Genomic DNA, 18,942 nt, shown 5'->3' with positions numbered 1-18,942 from the left:
GAGTCACTCGGGCTGCGCTCTGGATTAACTTGCCACGCTTGCCCAGCGGCTGCTGTATCTTCCGACCGTAAGTGTCACAAGTTTTGGGGGCCTAGGGCTGGTGGGTGGGTGGGGGTCTGTGTTATGGATGGGAGGGGGGCGTGCTGGGGGGGTCCTGTTGGAACTTTACTTATGCATCTGATGGATGATTCACTGACTGCTGCATGGATGGATAGATGGATGGATGGATTGAATGAAGGATTGATGGCTCATCGGTTACCTGTTCTGCTGTTGTGCACTTCCTCCTTCGTCCATGTGTGACCGGGGTTTCCAGCCGCCCTGCCCAGCTGTAGTGGCGCTGTCTTCAGCCGCTGCTCACCGCCTGTCCCGGAGTAACAATACTCGTATCCCGTTTCCTGCTCTCGGCCCTGACTATATAGCTTTACCGCTGCAGTCTTCCTCATCACTGGCTTGGCTCTCCCAGTTTCCATGCCATTTGCCTTTGTGCCCGATTGCTGCCAACTGGGGTTTCCTGGGCTCCCTTTTCCCCCCTTAGTCGGTCCAAAGATTGGCTTCTTTCTTTGAAACCTCCGGCATGATCCGCCGATCCCCGGCTCCATCCTACTTTCTTGTCCGAGTCACATGAGAATCGATCGTCGTTCCTTACTTTATAAAGGAGCCCCGAGTCAGTTGAGCAGCAGAGCCGGGTTGGGAGCAGGGGAGAACCGGTGACCATCAGAAAGGAGAGCCGGGGGTTCAGATCCTCGCAGCTGGGGTCCAGGGAGTCGACGCTGGGCAGTCGGATTAAACGGGGTTATACATATGGCTTTAAACATGACAAACTGAATAGAATTCTGTATGAAAGAGAGTGTGAAGCCTGGACAGAAGAACAGATTAAACAAAACTACAAAATAGGGTAGAAAGATCTATAGAAAATATGTGTTAGTGAAATCAGTGAAGCGCAGAACAAGACGGGAGAGCAGAGAGGATGCACAGAGACGAAACAAGCCCCACTGTGAGGGGGTTACAGTTGAAAATGCAAAAATTCAGTAGGAAAGGACTAAATGTAGAGAATATGAGAAGGAAATAGTGAGAAGCAAAAAAAAAAAAAAAAAACGTGTTGGGAAAAGTAATGAAGTATAAAAGCAGAATGCAAACAACACTGCTGTTGTGAGACAAGGAAAAGCTCTACATACAACAGAAAAAGAGAGAAGGGGATGAGAGAAGAAATGGATGAAAAGAGAGAATCAGTCTGTGTGTGAGAGGGAGACAAGAGTTTGAGCAAGAGATGATGCGAAGAGATGAAATGTATGGACTACTAAATGTTAGTAGCTGCAGGTGAGGGGTAAGAGACAGAGGCAAAGCTCAGTGGATTCAGACAAGAAAAGAGAAAAGGAGACAGTGTACAGTGTCCCAAAGAGCCTAGCGGCAGCAAAATAAAATAGAAAGGGAAGGAATCAGTGCAACATGTAAAACAGCAGCTACAAGCAAGGAATAGTGCAGAAAAATATATCATATACATCTGTGCTTTGGAGATAGTGGAAGGCAAGAGAGTAGGTCTCAGCTGGCCAGAGGGATGGTGGCTCAGTAGGGAATGGAGGGCACAGGAGCAGGTCAGAGAGCAAAGAGAATCAGAGAGAGTGAGAAAGAGAGAGAGAGAGAGAGAGGAGATGCCGTGTCCAGAGACAAAGAAGCGTCAAAAAGGGAAAACTGCTAAGCTGGAGGCTGGGAGATCAGGGCGAACAAGCAGTGAAATTGCTTCCAGTGCTGCTTGCTCTTAGTCTAATCGTTATCAATAAATTATACATTTAGAAATAAAACCCAGACAGTAATGTAAACATAGAGCTGATGATAGTTTACATTGTACATGAAAGGTATAGTTGCCCCATTTGTAATAAATGTGTATAAATATTCTGAAAAGGGTCAGTTACTGAGAATGTTGAGGAAATGAAAAGAATACATCTAATAAAACTAAACCAGTGTAATGCAGTAATCAGTTAATTATGGTTAGTATGAAAAGAATACATCTAATAAAACTAAACCAGTGTAATGCGGTAATCAGTTAATTATGGTTAGTATATGTAATGTTTGTGTTTCCTGTAAGCTGTTTACTCTGAGGACCCTCCTCTTTTAAGACTTAAGACAGCATTTCAGATGTAGGAGTTAAGATATTTTTTGCTCTTTCTTTACTGTTCAGAAAAGACAAATACTGAAGTAGAAGGAATAGCTGATTAATAGGTTTAAGTTGAGTCTGTGGCTGTTTACCTTTGTGTGTGTGTGTGTGTGTGTGTGTGTGTGTGTGTGTGTGTGTGTGTGTGTGTGTGTGTGTGTGTGTGTAACACTGTGTGTGCCTCTCTCTCTATGTATATATGTTATGTGTGTGTCTGACTGTAATTTGAATTTCAATGCTGTGCTGTAACTGCTTCAATGGGGCTAAAACAGAGGATGATAGCAGTGGAAAAAATTCAGCAACAATTTGATTGCCTTCCTTCGTAAGAATATGAAACAATTTTGGATGCAGTGGTTTCCAGGAAGGGCCAGTCTCTATAGGTATTATCTGTAATTATGTAATTAAAACAGTGGTAGTAGTGGTATTATTTGAAATTTCTCAAGTAGTCTGCAGGGCTCCAGAGTTTGACCTGGCTGTAGTATGTGTGTGTTTATTTGTCGGTTCATGTTTAAGTGGGTATGTAAAATTTCTGCTGTCTCTAAACTGCTGTTGCTGTTAAATTCTCTCTCCTGTTGCAAAAAGGGGCAGATGCTGAAAGATACCATGGGAAGAAGGAGAGAAATAATTATCCAAGAAAGTTTTTTTTCTGCATTTATTTTTTTCCATATCCATTTTTTCCATGAAATTCTGTGTGCGACTATGCATCTCTATGAGTAGACCATTTGATCAAAACATTTTACTTGTGGATGTGTTGATAATTTTCTGTGTTCTCTATGCTTAGCATTTCAATTTTTTTTGTGGGGGATGGGTAACTAGCTATTAAGGTTATGCCTTTTGGCTCTTTTGTGTAGCAGGGATTAAGCAGTTGACTTATTTTTTCAAGTTTGTCTAAATGATAATTGTATCTCTTTTGGCATGGTTAACAAAAAAAAAAATCACTACCCTGAAAAATTAAAGGGCTACGTTGTTTTGCATATTTACTAAAATGAGGTGTGTGTGTCTGTGTGTGTTATTGGTTACTGAATGTCTTAAGTGTACTCATTTCATTTTTGCATTTTGGCGATTTGTTTTGAGGCATAGGTTGGATGAGTACTAAGACAAAGGCTGGAAGTAATAGTGTACAGTAATGTTAGAGAGCACTCGGCTGATACACTCATTAAAACCAATGTCTACACAGCAGAGCAAATGGCACGATATTTTTTTGTTTGTTATGCATCCTATGCAACTTAGATTTTGCATTCTTTGTTAATTATGTTTTGTAAGTGAGCAATCGTATTTTTTTCCAGTCAGTGTTTTTTTGTTTTACAAGATGTTTATTAAGGTTCAAAGACTATAGGTGTAATAAGCTTCCATCAGCTCTGGCATATGACAGTATCCCACTATGTATCCCAGCACTGATTGCATAGAAGAACACAAACAATGTCATTAGTCATAGTTGTCTGTATGTGGCCTTTTTTACATATAGGAATGCAGTTTTAATAACACACATGTATAAATGAGTGTGAAGTAGTTTGAGTATCTTTAATTGTAGAGTGACCGAGTCTGTCAAGATGTACTGCAGTGGTCCCTTGTATATATTCTGCAGCTGTCAGACTTGCACCAAACATGTTTAAATACTCAGGCTAGGAGAAAGATAAGAACAACAGTAGATAACAACACTTCCTTAAAAAGATGATTTTTCAGTATTTCAGTTAACTCATTTTTTATACAGGAGGTGGCTTGAATGCTTCACCCATGAGAAGACATGCTCATTTAAGCATGCTTTGTTTATAAGTGTTTTATCTTGTGTGCTGTGCTGCTGTTTGTCTTAGGCAAACCCTTGTAGACTTTCTTTGAGGGAGTGCATGTTTTAATTATGATTTCCTTACAGTCACATTATTGACAGGGTGAATGTAATAATCATTAAGCTTGTTGATTATAGCTTTCTGTTTTTATTTTTATTCTGTTAAAGTCTGGATTTACCGAAAAAGGGAGTAATTTATTCTAATCCTCATTCTGTATAAAATTGCCTGTTTATAATTTCAGTAAAACAGAGTTATGTTTATGAATCTGTGTAAGACTAATAGGCAAGAACATGGTAGGTAAATGCTTATCTGTACACTATGAATTAATATGCGTACAGTTTTAAAAGGTATTTTTTCTTAATTTAGTATTTTTCAATTGAACATTTTTTCTCAAACCGCCCTGAGTCTCCTCCCAAAGAGTTCATATCAAGTTGCTGCCCAAAGGTGCATAGATCCCAGGTTTAAAAAAATAAAAGGCGAAGGTACTTTTGTACTGGTCGGTGCTTTTTATTTTATTTCCCAAAGTAAAATATTCCTGCCTTGTTTATTTGTATCGTGTTCATGATTTAAAAAGAAAGGGAAAAAAGTGTGGACTGCATTCAGAGGAAATACCGTTTAGCTGTGCAGCTCCTGTTACAGAGCCATTTTGATTACACATGTTATTGCATCTAGGACCAGTTCTGCAAGTCAAGTCAGTGGCATGGAAAAAGGAATAGTTTTGTCAAGATTTTCAACATGAGAGGAAATCAACATTTGAGGCCCATGCAGTAAAACAAATTCTATGCAGAAATGCACACTGAAAAAAATTTCCCTTCCAAGTTGTCAATGAACTTTAAAACCGTTTGGTTGCTTTCTGAGCCTTTGAAGAATCCTGGATTGCTGCAAGCAACACATTTCTGTATTTTGTTCGTTTATCTCTGTTAAGTTGGCAGCAGTTCTGTGGTTTGCTGTTACACAATATGTTATCATGTTTTAATCACTAAATCATTGCCGTGGTTATAGATTTACAGTCCTTGGGTTATTGCAGGGGAAAATTGACTTATGTATTTTTAATTAAAACAATAAAAAGCTCCAGTTGTTTAATTGTAGTATTAGCATGCACACGCACACACACGCACACACACGTACACACACACACACACACACACACACACACACACACACACACACACACACACACACACACACTAACATACTCAGTGTCACATTTAACCTTTCATTTTCTATTCTGCAGTCTTTTACCTTGTCCGATTAGTTACTCTGTCAGTCCTTGGTTCAAATGTGTAACAGCACATTTTGAAATATGAACTTTGAAAATGTGGTTGAAGATAAAGTCCGCTGTAAATTAATAAATAAATAAGTAAATGTGTTTGTGTACTGTACGGTAAGGGAGCATTGTGTGTAGCCTTTCGTCAGTTTCCCAGTCATTTTACTGTTACTTTAAATGGCAGACAACATATTTAATATTAGCTTACTCCTTACTGTTTGTGCTGGGCAGTTCTCTCCCTGTTTTATCATCTGATTTGAAATTGTCACACGTTACGTTAATTGCACTGAGCTGAAGCAGTGGAACAGTATGAAACAGTTTACCTTTAGAAAGGACTTTGGCGACTGGCAGTTTGGCCCTGTAGATATACAATAGTAGCTGTTCTGGAGTTTTGTGTTACTGTTGGTGGGTCGTAAATTAAATTTTGACCCATGTGACCCTGCTTAGCTCAAAAGTGTTGGTGCAGGGTCAGCTGTCTTCTCTGATTTTGTGAAGAGCGCAATGGAAGTGTGGGTTTCAGGGTGACACCATTCCCCAACACAGCCTTCAACAACGTTTAGAAAAAAATCAACTGTCAGAAAAATAAGATTCAGAGACTCATTCCGTATCAATGCATTTACTTTTTTTGTGTGTGTTTGTTTGTTTTGCTGTGTACAAGTTTCATAGTAATCTTGAGACTTTATTTGCAATGTTTTTCCGATGTGTCTTAAAATATTAATTTGTAGTGTGCTATAAAAGTAGATAGTAACATGAAGCCCTTCAGGCAAGACTTTAGTTTTTTTTTTTTCAAAATGTGCATCAAAAATGCACCCAAGAAGCTAGAATTTGTGCTTGTTTTCTGATCTCAGTCAGTGTGAAGTTATCCTTTATGTCAGGGAATGTGCTTACTTTACACCTATGTCATATGGACTGAAGATTTTTAAGTCGTCAAGGTTTTGTAGTGCTGTGGAATAAATGCTGAAATGAAATGCTAATGGTGGCTTTTTCTTTTTTTACATCTTACTCTATTTCTTTAAATGCAGACTAATAATTCATCGATTTTGCTTGATAATGTGTATTCAGTTTCGGGATGTTTTAATGTGGTGTGTGTATCTTTTAAAGTATGGGTCTTTAAATTGTACTCCCCCGCAAAAAAAAAAAAAAAAAAATCTACAAATGACAACAACAACAATTCAGTTGCAAATGCAAGACGGGTATTAGGAGAGCCCCTGCTGTGTTAAAGGAGTATGTTCTAGCTGTCTTCGGCTTTTTTCCCCCTTCTTGTACATCACATTGCCTTGTTAAAACAGCTCCCATCCTCCAACCCTTGCTTCTTTAATTTCTTTGCCTTTTTAGTTAACCATTACACCCATATGCACAAATACACTAATAACCTTTAAATTATTTTTACTACAAGTGGCAAGGGCATCATGCACCTGTTAAGTTTAACAGAAGAAAAAACAATCTAAAGACCACCAATGAGATTTTTATTCAGGGACTAAGATAGGTTTAGATGGAAGTGTGTTGCTGTGTAAGTGAAAAAAAAACAAAACAAAACAAAAAGAGGCTGAAATCGGTGTGGTGTGAATATCAGTGCGTAACCTCTTTTGCCCTTTCTGACTCTCTGCCTTTTGTTCCCCTGTGACTGAGCAGTGTTCAACTTCACTTAACCAAAAGAAAGCGACAACATTTTCTCTAAAGTGCTTGCATTTTTGAGTGGCTTGCAGTATAGACAGTTTGTGGCCTGAATGGCGGTCAGTCAGCTTGGAGGAATCTCAGAAGTAACATTTCTATTTGTTTGTATAAAGGAAACTTGCATACAAATAGTCGCTAAAGCAAAATTATCACAAAATGAAAAAAAAATGAAATGAGATTTCTTCAAAAGTGTGTTTTATTTTATATTATTTATTCACAAATTTGTAACCAGTGTACTAAAGAGAGAGTGAAAGCTAACACATAGTGGCAGTGACAACTAGGTGGGGGTGGGAAGGTTACGGCTGTGCTGGAGTTCGATAAAAGGTATGCTTTGCTTTTCCACTTACTCACAAAGACAGATTTAGCTTAATTGAAATCTTGAAAGTGTAGATTTATATACGGCAATTAGAACCTTTGGTTCTAACTTTACTGTATTGCTTTTGTGTTTCTAAGAACATCTTCAGAGTAAATGCTGTCTCTTAGCATAAGCAGATTTCATGAAGACTGCTTGTTAGTTTACAAGAACATAAAACGGTGTCTCGGTGTCCCAGAATATTTTGTAAGTCTCTTTCCATTTAAGAAACTTTTTTCCTCTGTAGTGTTTTGTGGTCAAGTTCTACATGCAGCACTACAGAGCTGTTTATATTTAAGAATCTCATTTTATTCTCCTTTGAAGCTTTCGAATCTTGCAAAGTGAAGAGTTTTAAAAAAATGTTATTCCAGAGAAAAGTCTCCTAGTTGTTTTTTTTTGTAGAAAAATCACACCATCTTAATTACCCTTTCTGGAATTTAGAAGGTTGCCAACCCAGCCAGTTGTATTTTGTTGTAGCATTCTGTGCTTGGCTGAGTTGGGGATGTCCTCTTAGATGAGGTAATGATAGCTGACTGAAGTTTCATATCACTGTTTTGAAAGTTGTGAGGGCTTTTTGTTTTCCTCCCTACTGTGAACGTATTGCATGAAGTCTGTTTGGAATTTATAGTGCCTAATAATGTTTTTTTTTTTTTTGGCTTTCTGGGCCCTCAATGCAAACCCTTGAGTATGTGTTCACATACATGTACATATATGTAAAATATGAGGGTCTGTTAAAGCTGACAAATTAGGATTTATGTTCATGGATGTGTATGCACATTTGGAGCAAATATAGTGAATTTTAATACCACAGAGGTTTGAATAATGAAGGCAGAATACTTTTAGATTTTACCTTTCGTGGTCAGTTTGTCTGACTTTTTCAAAGACTATCAAAGTAGTATGAAAGGTTTGACTTTTCGTTGTCATTTCCGATCTGTTTTACCTGGCCGTGCACATAATCAACATGCTCTTGGTTCTGTGGAACATCCTTTTCTAAGATACTGAATAAAGCAGTCTAGCAAAAGAAGGCCATAACTTGTCTTCTTGCAAGCTAATTGTTGAATGTACTGAACTTTAGAATTGACTTTAAATGCGTGCAAACTATAGAAATTTAGAAATCATTTAAGACTCGTATGGATAATTGGGGTCTACACTTAGATTTGCTTCCATTCCCACTGAACGTGAAAACAATTTCTGTATTGTTGGGACCAGGTTTCACATCTATCCTGGGTTGTATCTGTGCATTCAGAGCTTTGCTGAGTTTGTATTGTCCACTGATTAATCATCCTCATTTCTGTTCCTTGTAAAAAACAAAATTCAGAAAAAAAGTTTAGGTAGAAACGCCATTACTGACTGAGACGTGGATATTCTTTTGTGCATATGGCATGACTGGCTTTCTTACACATAACATTACAAATGACATCAACAGCGCACGTTTGTTTGCTTCATCCTTTTTGCTGCTCTCTTGGATGGGCAGTATACCAAAAACATTTCAAACTAGGGCATGAAGGAATATACCTTTTCATATGTGTAAGCAAGATTGTTGCATGTAAGATAAAATAAAATGTGTTATGCATAAACTTACTGACATTCATACACACACATGTATATGTGCAAAATGCAAACAAAGTGATCTTTTCTGTAATGTGAAACATAATCACAACGCTGGTGGTGAGCTCCAAACGTTACCAGTGTTACATTGTACTCTGTGTATGTGTTGTATGTGCTAGATTTTAAAACTACGTATTTAAAATTCATTTTCATTATATAGTCAGTGTAATTGAAACAACATTTCCACCTGTAATGGGTACGTTGTGACTGTTATATGTTCCAAAACTGTATAGGCTGTTGTCTCCTGCCATTCTGTCTGGTCAGTCAGTCCATATCCAGAGGCAGTAATTTTTCATTTGTGTCCATGTCCAGATGGAATATTGCAGACATCACCTCAGTGCTGGGATTATTTTCTTTTTCACTGCCATATTCACTTTGCAAGAGGTGTCCCTGTGAAACAGTAATTTTGCATTGGCACCTGTTTCCACCTTATATGCCTTAGTGGTTATGGAATGTATTGCAGGCGGAACAGTGCATGTACCAGTCACGGATGGGGTAACGTCTTGGCATTATCTGTACCATGGAGTCGACTTATCACCCTTTATGTCCTTTGGCTACTCATATACTCTTCCTGGAAGCCTTGACAGTGTAAAAAATGGCTGCCCCATTTTAATGCGTAGATTTCTGTCCAGAGAAAGTGTGGTCTGCGTGATCGTCTTCTGTGTTGCCATGGTGCTGTGATGTTGTAGTGTAGGTAGGCATGTCTCAGCTACCACTGCAGGGAAGCATGTGTCCTGGAACACTTGAGTCTTTCTGTCTGTAGTGACCCTCTGTTTAGTCACACTGATTCTTAAAAACTGGTAATCAGCATTGCAGAGAGCACCAGAATATTGTTATGAGTGATTCTTAGTTCAAAATATTTAATTTAACACACAGTTTCTTTTAAGTAAGCTCTTTCCCCCCATCCCCAAGTAAAGCATAGGATTTTTTTTCAGGTGAGGAGGTGTTGATTGGACACTACAGAAGGGAGCTTATGTTGCCTGATCAGGCCCTACATCTGCTCTGTGCGCTAGCAGATGGCTTCAGCAGAAATGGTTCACAGACATCCCTAGAACCAAGTGTATGGAATTATTTGTAATATGGAGTACTGCAGTCTGAAGATGAACCTCTTGGAGGGTGAGAGGAAGTTTAGTCTGTCTCCCTTTGGTTCCAGATGGACAGAGGACTCTGCGGAAAAGCAGATTGGAGTAGTCGGACAGCTTGGCTCCACATCAATGAGATGATATTGACCTGTCTTGTCCATGTACACAGTCCACCTGCATCTGTGAATTGCTTTCAGTTTTACTTTATGGCAGATTATACTCTCACAGAAGTGGACAGAACTGGTAGGATTTATTAAAAGAGAAGAAAAATTCTAACTTTATTTTGTGTATAAGTTTTCTGTTACTTGTACAGGTTCATAATGGAGGTCCTTGTGGTTATGAAAGTAGTGTAACTATTTTTCATAGTGTCAGAACTGTTTTTTGTCTGTTCATATTTTATACTGAGAATTACAGAAGACCTATCAGTTGCTGTGGTTGCTTAGTTTTCTTTGGGGGGATCTCTTTTGGTTGGATGTGCATTCTCTTTGATATTATGTTTTCTTTGGCAGCTGGCAGTTTGGGGGGGGTGTTGTTAGCAGCGCTTCAGAAATGACTTCAGATTTACATACTTATCTCTACTTACAGAAAAATATAATTTTGCCAGTGTTGGTGATTTAGTATTGTTTACGAAATGACCAAAGATGCAGTGTGATGCACAACTGTTTCTTGTATTTCCTATGAATTGCCACAGTTTCTTTTAAAATACATCCAGGCTTGCTACACTGAGAATAAAGCAACTTTTTGTTTGTGTTGTGGGTTAGTGTGAAACACTGGCTCTCTTAATATGCCTCATTTGACAGTCCATATGGAAGAAAACGTATGAAATTTGTCCTTCTCAGTAGAAATCCTAAGAGTGGTTCCTGTCCCAAAGCTACCACTGCTACGTGTGGTTTCTCTGTTTCTGTTTGGTAATGGGTACTGCATAGGTAGCCTTGTCGTTGATAGTTTCAGGGGTCAGTAGGGCAGGCGGCATCTGCTCTCATTAAATCTAGCAGTAGTAATGAGCTAGGAAAAGCAATGAACATGAGATAAGGTTTTTAAGGTAATACTGATTACATCCATGAAAAACAAGTATGTGTAATTATGTATTTATTTTTATGCAAAGGAGGGCATCAATTGTTGTGATACTGTTATTACTTGGTGTGTGTTTAATTTATGCGCGCATATTTACATATATATATTTTATTTATATATATATATATATATATATATATATATATATATATATACACACACACATAGTGTAAATAGAGATGTAGAGATATGTATATACACATCAGTGTGTGTGTGTGTATAAATATAAATGTGTGTGTGTGTGTGTGTGTATATATATATATATATATATATATATATATATATAAATATATATATATATATATATATATATATATACATATATATATATACTGTAATAGATAAGCAGTAATTTGGGCATGTACTAGTCTTTAGTTGGCTACTTCTTGGATATGTCTGCATGTGTTGGTGCTATTGTTATGTAGAGAGCACTTGCTCCAGTTTAAATGGATTTTTGTACTTGCACTCACTGGGACATACTGTCCAGTGCTACATATATCCCAGAATAAGTCAATAAGTCAAAGGATTTATTAATAAAAATCCTTACTTGGGGGTCATGCATAGAAATTGTCTTCTGCATCTATCATCTGCTTTGTATTCTTAAGAATCAGCCTTGAGGAATATATCATAAGGTTACAGTGGTGCTAGCATTTTTGACTACGGTGGAGACTTGATTGGCAGGAGTGATTATAACTGGACATTCATTGTACATTTTTTTTTTTGTTTTTGAGAAACTTGTTACCAAAGTATAAAATTTGTTCAGTAGCAGTTGTGTGAATAGCACCAGCAACATATAACGGTGTGGAAGTATCTGTATTGTCTCGCATCTATCTATAGTCACAGTCCAACTCCCCTTGCAAGGAAGATTTTGTGTATGTATCTGTGTAAATGTATGTGGGAATGTTATTGTTATTAAAATCCTGTCTTTGTTAAAGTATAAAATATTTCATCTCCCTCAAGCTTGCACGTAATTAGTTCTTGTGCAGTAAAGAGGGCTTGGTTAATGAGTTTATTTGTTTTTGAGCTCCTCAGGAGACATTGTAAGGGAAACGTGTGAGCTAAGGGCATTTGATAAGAGTTGTTTAATACTGGGGGAGCTGCGTCTTGGATGCTGGTGAAAATCTGGCTCTGATGTCACCTCTACTAGCGTTTTGTAATCCAGCTGTGTTTTTATTTGTTCTTGCCCCCCCCCTCCCATTTTATATTTGCCTGCTGCTTATATGAGGTCCATATAGAGATGCCTTCTGGCAGCACAGTGAATACAGAGGGTCTTGGCGTGAGCGAGTACTACTGCTGTGCTCGGCATGTGTCTCTGATCTGCGGGAGAAGCACCTCACTGTGTCAGACAGGACTCTAGATGTCAGCCTTGACATGGGCCGTGAACAAGCGCTAAGCTGAGGAACACAGCAGCAGCAGGCCAGTGGGGTTTCAAATTAACCTTCCTCTTTGCCAGTGTCTCAGTGCAGAGCCCCCCCCCCCCAAGTGTATGCATGAGGCATGCTGACAGGTTGTGTTCGCTACTGAAAATTTGCATAAGTTGTTAAAGGGGATCATTGGATAATGATCTCATATAACAGCCTTCCTGGAGACTTGGGATATACACCCTGGATACACTAGTCATGTAAAGCTCTGAGAAGTGTATGTTGACTTTTTATCTATGATACTACTAGCCCATCATATTCAAAGGCACTTTTAATTTTGCTATGATTATTCACACACCATCTCAAAATTACTAAGCTGTTAGCCTGTTTAACTAAGCTGCTACCTGTGATTGGAGTATGCCATTGTTTTGACAGCTACTATCCCAGCACCCCTGTACTATATAACATTTTCACTTGTAGGCTACATGTTACAGAAGCTTGCACCGTTGTGTTTATCCTAGTATCTGTAAAATAGTACTATTGGAATGGCAGTCATTTGTTGTACACATTGCAGGACTTTCTCCATTCCAGTGTAGTCAGCTTTAAGCAGTCAAGATTTTGTGTTGTTCACATTGCTTTTGAAACCACAGCATGAAAAAAGACCTCAAGATGTATTGTTTTCTATAGTTCTGCCGTATTTGGCCAGCAGTATCTGTTGGATGCCTAAGAGTATTTATGTTCACCTTCCATTAAAAAAAAAGTTATGCATCCCACTTGTTTATTCTTGCATTTCTTTGTTTTTAAGTTGGCCAACAAGAACTTAAAAAAAAATAAGGCAGTTTTATTCTGTGACTTTTCTGGTCCGCAGTAGCAGCTGTACATACATATATCAAAGCTCAGACAATGCTTCCTTATGTCACTGCCTTTGCAAGATATGGGCTGGACAGTAAAGTACAGGCCGCCTGGAATTCCAGAATTAAGAATGGAGCAGATGGAAGACAACATTAGCTAATTCCCGCCTACTGTGACAGTCGTTCCAAAGCTTTAAGACAACTAGAACTTCTGCTTTCAGAGAAGCAAGGCTGTGATTTAGCTCAGTTAGGGTCCCTCCTTTGTGGGCCTTGACTGCGATGTTTATAATGAAGCCAGTCGCAGTTATGTCTGTAGAATGTTGAAGGGGGAGGGCAGCTAATGCTCTTTTAAGAACTATGATATCATTCATGCTTAGTGTAACAGAGCACGACAGAAGCTTAGTGGACTGCATAGGGTACACATTTCAACTTTTGATAGGCTGTGTTTCATCACTTCCTTCCTGTTCAAACACATGAATCACTGCAGACTTCAGAAAAAAAAATGATAACAAAAACTTTCTCAGATGTCAATACATGGGTGCATACATATGTGTGTGTGTTCGTGTGCATATATGTGTGTATGTATATATATATGTATATATATATATATATATATATATATATATGTATATATGTGTCTGTGTGTGTGTGTGTATATATGTGTGTATGTATATATATATATATATATATATATATATATATATATATATATGTATGTGTGTGTGCATATATGTGTGTATGTATATATATATATATATATATATATATATATATATATATATATATATATATATATATATATATATATATATATGTATGTGTGTGTGTTTGTGTGCATATATGTGTGTATGTATATATATATATATATATATATATATATATATGTGTGTGTGTGTGTGTGTATATATACACATACACACATTCTTCACAGCAAATTATTTCTTACCTTTGAACTACATAACATAGTACATGAAGTGCTGGATAGCTTTTCTGATACATTGCTGAAGGTTTCTGGCCACTGTTTTGCAAAGAAAAAACTTTTGAAAATAAATCTTTCCCCTCCCACAAATGACACTGAATTTAGAAAGTAAACTTTAACCTCAGTGTCATCGTGGTAGGGAAAGCGTGAATTACATCCATAGACTTTAATGGGTGCCCTGCAACACATATGAAAAGACAAGTCCGTTAAAGTCTATGGCAGAGCAATCACTGCATCTACAGTGAAATAACAAGGCATGCAGTAGATTTATTTGGGCTGTGCTTTAGTAAAAAGTGTAACAAAGAGTGTAGCAAAGCTTTTTATTAAACATGGCTCAAGTAAAAGTGAAACGAGGGTGTCATAAATGCATCTCAGCACTTGATTCACTAGATGCTGAGATGCACCCATAAACATGAACAAATCACTTTGATTTGAAGTGCATTTAAAAACTGATTTTTTTGTCTTATTCTCAGAAACTTAGCAAAGTGTATCATGGATAGTATCCTTTTTCGAGAGGGGCATAGATTACTAGTAGTTCTTCTTTAACATTTCATCTGTAATCAGATGAGTTTTGCCATTCAAATCTTATCAGTAATCTTGAGACCGAAGGCTAGTCACACAGCCTACTTCATCAGTTACCTTGAAATTTTAGAAATGTGGCCCTTTTTAGTCTGCCTAGTGGAAGCTGACCTAGGGCATTGTATGGCACTTCAAAATAATGGCATTCAGTGTACAAAGACTGGTTTTTCAGATCTATTCAGGGGGTGGAGCCTGGTAAAATTCACTGGTCTTTCCTGTAATAGGTGTTGTTCACAGCTTACCTAGAGTCATGTATTGCATATATTCATTCATTCATTCATTCATTCATTCATTCATTCATTCATTCATTCATTTTCCTTACCCACAGCTCTGAGATTTAAAACTTAAAATCTTTAAAATTATGTGTTCTGAGTTCAAACCAGGTCAACAAAGGGGAACATTTATATGAAAGCAGGAACTGCAGTATCAGTACATGTAGTTGGCCGCTATGGCCAAATGACATTGGACTAAAGCATTCTGAGCACTGAGGTACATTTTGAGGAAAATTACCCAAGAAGAAAAGTAATACAGGTCAGTCACACTGAAACCTTATATGTTAAGTTTTCTGTCTTACTGCCTGAATTTGTGGACTCAGAACTGGATAGTTTGCCACTGGCATTTGATATTTACAAGATCTGGGATGTAAGCATGAATTGTACTATGCTGTGACTTTGAAGTGATTAATTTTGCAGAGTCATTGGCTTTCCCACTGGCACTGAACCTTCCCCTAGCCTGGAAGATGAAGAGAAAAGGACAGTGTAGTTGAAAGTTGTTGGCCCTATTTAATTGCCACTGTTTCCACTGAGGATGAAGTGATGCATATGACCCCTCACAGACATACATGATCTGGTAGAATTTAAAGAGTGGGTCGGTTGGGGTGGTTCCAGCACAGAGGCTGATGGGGGGGCTATGTGGTGCTTATAAATGTCATCTTTTAAATCTGTTTTCAGTTCCATACTATGCAGCTATGAGCAGGTAGGTTAAGTACATGAAAGCTTCTCTGGTGCTCGTAAAAAGAGAGTCAGTTTAATGGGTTTTACTAGTGAAGTAAGAAAGTAAATAACTAAAGCTAGATACATAAAAGTTTAAGCTGGGGGTAACGCATAGGGGGTGGAGAAACATCCTGGTTTAGAAACAAAGCTGCCCATGGTGGCCTTCAGAGACATCACCTACAAAACTGTGAAAGGCATGTGGAAAAAAGCAATTATGTATGCCACTAAATTTGGGTCCTGATCTAAATTTGCACTGTCACTTATACCTTCTTCCATTTATTATCTTAAGTAGTGGCAATCATTTAAAAGTTTGTTTGATAAGATTTTCTTACATATTTGGTCCAGTGCAAGAGTGACTTTTTGCACTTGTTAGGGTTTGATGGGGGTGTCATTGATGTGGTTGTTTTATGAAGGGTAATATATAGAGATAAAGGATGAATGTGTAGCAGAAAAGGAGAGTATGTTTATTGACTGTGCAGCTGAAATTGGTCTTACTCAGATCCTTGCTATGTATATGTCTGTATCTATATTTGTGTGTGTGTGCGTGCGAGCGCACGCGTGCATGCATGCATGCAGTAGTCTTGAAAAATGGCCAAGACATATTGCCCAAAGAGATTTCTAGTTGCCTGTGAATCAAATCTGTTCTACTACACAGGACAGAATTAGCTCAGATCACCTAGACCTCATGTTCAGTTATAGATCCCTTCAGCCTCACAAATGTCAGAATCTGCTAACTCCAACATCTTGAAAAGTCATTCAGCTAGGGAAAACTCTACATATAAATATTCCAAAAATACAAACCAGCAAATCAACAGACAGCACCTGATACAAGAAACACACACACACACACACACACACACACACACACACACACACACACACACACACACACACACACCACACATTCACACACTTGAAAGGGTTTGCCAGACTCTCTGATGGTAGGAGGTGAAGTGCACAAAAGTAAAACAATGCTTGAATATAAATGTATATTTAAATAACAAAAAGGCAGCAAGAATACCATTAGCTAAACCAGTTTAAGAAAAAAATAGTAAAGGCTGGAGAAGCATTACTGAGTACTCATGTGATTTGACATTTGTGGGAGTTGCTGCCAAAATGGTTAACTCTTATGTATATTGTTTAGAATGCAACAAGGATACCGTGAGCTGAACCAAATTAAGAAGAGCAGTAAGGACGGACATTACAGTTTTCGTATGTCTTCTTGGAGTACCACCAAAATGATTCCTCTTGTGAATATTGTTGAGGAAGTGTTACTTGGAAATGTTTACACACGCTGCTGAAGCACTGTTGTATTAATATGTTAGTCTTTTCTCATCCGGACGTATTCACTTGTGGTAGTGTGGTTGCTGGGTTGTGTATCATTAGCACATTTTAAAAAAAGTGGACTATGCAACAGTAATCAACAGTTTGTCAGATGTGTCCCTTAAGCAGCTACCCCGAAAATTTCATATCAAAATTCCACACAGTTTTAAAGTTATAATCCTGTACAGCAGATTAGATAGTTAAAATGGAAGGAGGAGCCATTTTACATTAAAACGTTTCATTACAGAACATCCAACTATTTTTGCATAAACTACTAAATGTAAAATTTAAACTGGAAAAAATGCAGTTATCCATTTTACAAGTGCAATAAGCCAGAAGGGGGTATTCATGATACAGATGTTACTTCATACCGGGAGGTGTTGAGCTTGTGAGTCGCAGCACACCTGGGCATCCAGTAATGTCCGTACCATGTATAACCCCATGACCCTCACTGCATGCATATCTGTTTATATCCATATATATTTATGCGCTTATGTGTATAAAGATATGTAGGCAGAGTGCCATTACTAGGAAGTAAGGTAGGAGACCAAAGTGGCTAGAGGGAACCAACATCATTATGAGGAGAACATGAAAGCTCTTTAGACAGTAACGAAAAGCTAATGGTGAACCCAAGATCCTGGAAATGAAAAGGAAACACCTCAACATCTGAACCAAGTAGGTAGGCCTGCTACTTGTTGTAGTTACCTAGAGCATCCCAGGTATACCTCTCAACCTTTTAGTTCAAGAAATCTGGACAAAGCCCAATAAAATGGGGGGGGGGCAAAGGCCCAAAAGTAGAGACAGATTTTAAATGTTGCGCTTATAAATGTAGAAAGTTGCTTGAGTAACAGGGTTTGTTTTAACATACATTTTCTGAAAGATTAGAAGTCTGAAACTCAAACGTATGTCATTATTTAGTGACTTCAATCCTTAGATCATACCATTGATTTGACAGAAAACCACAAATTTTATGAGGAACAAACCAAAAATATGAGCTAAATATCTAGACATTATGCAAAAATCTGGACATTTGAGAGGTATGATCCCAGGCCATTTTTTTTTCTCACATTTATGTGTAGAAGGGTATTAAGTGGTTGTGTGTCTTGCTCAGTGCATTGTTGTGAAATTATTTGGTGTTGTACTGTTGCAGGACGTATTTCATCATTGCGCTATGGTCTGCTAGAGTTTAAGTTAGAAGTCTTTGTTCACCCGAAAGTATAAGTAGAAACCTGTTGTCCTGAGCAGTAAAGTGCATTGCAGACAATATTACAGATGGCAAAGCGTCCAGTCATGGAATTCACGGATCAACAAAGCAACACAGCCCAAAGTGCAGTAAAGTACAACAACCCAAAAATATGTACTTTGCTGATCCACTAGGATGCAAAAGCCACCTTACGGAATAACAACTCCACTGATGAAGTTTTGGATCTATAAAGATGAAAGCGCTTAATAACCTGTTTTAATAAATCAATTAAAATAAATTTATTTTTGGATTACATTTTCTTTCCTATTTTTGGGTTGATGGAATTTATGGATTTTTGAGTAATGGTGGTCTATTCCTGCAGTATAAGAAACTGGAACTATATTTTGTAACATTGCAGTATGAAAGCCACATAGCTTTCTGCATTGTGAGCTAATGCTTCTCTGAAGTTGTAGGATCATAGGATCATAAGATGATAGGAAGTTACTAGGCTATTGGTCATGAGGCCCTTATAAGCCTAACCAAGAGTTCAGCCCATGTTTAGACAAGTCAGTACCAGATAAGCCTGTCCTTCAGGGACATGGGGTGGAATCCCAGGGATGTATTTTCTGTTTCCCATCCAGTTATTGCTTAAAATGGGGTAAAGAGGTACTCTGCTTGACATGA

At 38.0% G+C, this 18,942-nt stretch overlaps 1 protein-coding gene across 2 annotated transcripts in view; it reads left to right on the top strand.

Moving 5' to 3' along the window:
• The window catches only part of ZFHX3 (zinc finger homeobox 3), a 928,642-nt gene that overhangs the window by 555 nt on the left and 909,145 nt on the right, over positions 1 to 18,942 (top strand). For both annotated transcript variants that reach the window (XM_044081906.1, XM_044081905.1), the window contains exon 1: positions 1 to 67. This exon is cut by the window's left edge. The gene's annotated coding sequence lies outside the window, so the exon portion shown is untranslated. The remainder of the gene's footprint in view (positions 68 to 18,942) is intronic.

Source organism: Protopterus annectens, chromosome 8.part1 (genome assembly GCF_019279795.1).
Source record: "Protopterus annectens isolate FY-2018-M chromosome 8.part1, PAN1.0, whole genome shotgun sequence".
NCBI lineage: Eukaryota > Metazoa > Chordata > Ceratodontiformes > Protopteridae > Protopterus > Protopterus annectens.
Note: the sequence above shows the minus strand (reverse complement) of the source record. Positions and strands in the feature narration are given on the sequence as shown.